The sequence below is a fragment of the Microtus pennsylvanicus genome, chromosome 6 (assembly GCF_037038515.1).
Source record: "Microtus pennsylvanicus isolate mMicPen1 chromosome 6, mMicPen1.hap1, whole genome shotgun sequence".
NCBI classification, from domain to species: domain Eukaryota; kingdom Metazoa; phylum Chordata; class Mammalia; order Rodentia; family Cricetidae; genus Microtus; species Microtus pennsylvanicus.
Genome location: NC_134584.1, coordinates 51,914,465 through 51,916,950, shown reverse-complemented (window position 1 = coordinate 51,916,950; position 2,486 = coordinate 51,914,465). Strand labels below are relative to the sequence as shown.

At 49.8% G+C, this 2,486-nt stretch overlaps 1 non-coding gene across 1 annotated transcript; it reads left to right on the top strand.

The window, feature by feature from the left end:
- The first annotated feature begins 1,949 nt into the window (after positions 1-1,949).
- Positions 1,950-2,053, top strand: LOC142853203 (U6 spliceosomal RNA). Its single transcript, XR_012911126.1, has one exon. It is a non-coding gene; the product is annotated as a U6 spliceosomal RNA (small nuclear RNA).
- Positions 2,054-2,486: the final 433 nt, after the last annotated feature.

Genomic DNA, 2,486 nt, shown 5'->3' with positions numbered 1-2,486 from the left:
TAAGGACAGATAATGTTCATGTAGCTGCAATGATATAATGGGTTCCTAGAACATTAGCCAGAAATGAGCCTTGAACTCTGTTCTAGTCTAACCCTCTCATTTCACAGATTAGAGTCTAAATAAGCCATCTGAGGTCACAAGCTACTCGGTCCCAGAACCTGGCATCTCTAACTCCAGTGAATTTTCCCCCTAAACCACCCTGCCTTTAAGAATGAGAAAGCATAACTAAAGAACCTCAACCCTTATATATAGTCTTCCAACCCCGTCATTATGGAGAGAGAAGACCTCAGCTGTTTTAATTACCACCTGCAGAAGTACTTGGCGATCCGCTGCATCGCATATTTGGCAGGCCCATGCAAGAGACGCTTTGAGAGCTCAGGCAGAATGAAAACGAACGTCGGGAAATGCTTTTTATTTGTACGTTGGGATTGAGCACTCTGAGCTCGGGCTGCTGGCTTCCTAGTGACTCCGGGGTTGCCGCTTTAATGCTTCAGTGAGCGGCAAATTGGACCACAAGAGCGTCAATCACGCGATGCTGCCAAGCGACTCCCCCTCCATCCAAGCGAAGTATGATGCTTTGCTTGCTCAGAACAGCTCCATTCATAGCTTAAGTGTGGAGGAACCCTCAATCCAGGGGCTCTGTGTCCCTCAAACATCTGCCCCTCTATGTGATTCTTCAAAGCTGAAGTTGGAGTTGTGTCCAGGTCACAAGCAGCCAATCTGTTGCAGAGCAACAGGCTGCGGGCTGCTGCTGTCCCGGGTGGGTGGAGCGAACAGTGGCCAGACAGCAGTAAGGCTCAGCCAGGAAATTAGTGAGGTGCAAATTGCATAGTGGTGGCTGCAGGGCAAGAGGAAAATTGCAGACCATTGCCCGACGAGAGAGAAAAGGCAGGGCGGTATTTTGGAATCTGGCAACAGATAGCCACTGAGCATAGTTTTCATTGGTTGAGGGAGAAAAAAATAGCTAACAGCTTTTTAAACGGAAGTACAATACGCCAACAGAAAAGTTCGGCGATCCCAAGGTTCAACGCCTGCATGCCCGGTAACCTACGCCCAGGTCAAGACAGAGAGCGCCCTCTTGTGTTCACTTCCAGTCACCCCACCCAGGGGGAACTGCCATTCTGCCTTGCTACGCCCTTGTGTTTCAGGACAGGCCAAATGAAAACCAGGAGAAGGCCAGTTATTGGAGTCCTTGATCTTTTTTTTCCCCACAGCTCAGCTACGGAGACAGAGCCTGGCAGCCTGCTGACCGGACCCAGCAACCCTTCTGGCACGTGTGGCTCTTGACAGGATCAGATTAGGGCACCCATGGAGGACAGACTAAAAGACAACCTTGAAATAACCCTTGGGACTCCCATCTCCTTGTAGAGCTAGCCTCTGCCCTGGAGAATCTGGCTGAGGAAGTAAGATGCGTCCTCTAGCGTCCTGGTCATGTTGTACTGTGTTGGGCTGTTCAGAGACAGCTTCTAATGTCTTCCTCCCTCCCTCCCCCCCTCCCTTCTCTCTCTCTCTCTCTCTCTCTCTCTCTCTCTCTCTCTCTCTCTCTCTCTCTCTCTCTCTCCCTTTCTTTCTATTCCATGTTTTTGTGTAGGCTCTCTGACTTTCCTTAGAGTGGGCAAGCATCATAGGGAGGAATATAGGCTGTTTTGCTCCAGGGGGTTCTCCTGTTAGGCAACAGACTCAGGCCTGCAAGGCTTGGCAGCCACTCTGCTGATTTTTGTGGCCTGGAATTGTGGCTGGATTTGCTTAGCTTGCCACCTGGCTGGAAGAGATGATTTGACCACGAGAGTAGTAAGCCCTGTTCCGGGGAGGAATCAAGCATGTTTTAAATAGGTTTCATATTCTGGCTGTGAGCTTGGGTTTGGCTTTCCTCCAGTGCATGGTGTCTTGCGTACTAGTGTGCGTGTCTGAGAACTCCATTTCAAGTTGAGCATCAAAATTAACGGCCCTTGCTCACTTTGGCAGATGCGCTGAGACTGAAACAGTACACGGAAGAGTAACGTGGTCCCTGTGCAAGGATGACATGCAGATTCGTGGGGCAGTCTGTATTTTATAATTAGAGTGAAATGGCAGTTAGATTCCTTTTGTGTCTCCTGTGGTGTGACAAGGAGATGCTCACGGCCTCGAGAAAGGACAGGCTTCCCGATGGTAACTGCATCCTTGTCTTGCTAGAAGGAGGATCTGTGCCTCTCTTAGCTTGCCTCCATTTAATATTCAACCTTTTGCTGTTTAACTTCCCAGCTAAAGCAACCCAGGACTTCTTAGATGTCAAGTCCAGCGAGGACTTTTCCTAAATCACTATCTTAAATCAGTCCCTTGGTGGCACTGGCACTGTTGACCCATCCAGCCACCCTCCAGGACTTTGTCCTGAGTTCCTCCATTTCTGTCCCTTTTGTAGCCTCTCCTTCTTCCCCTTGCTGTGCTGGCTGTGGGTTCTTCTGGGCGGCTATGCCCAGCTGCCTTTTACTCTCTACTCTTCACCCCAC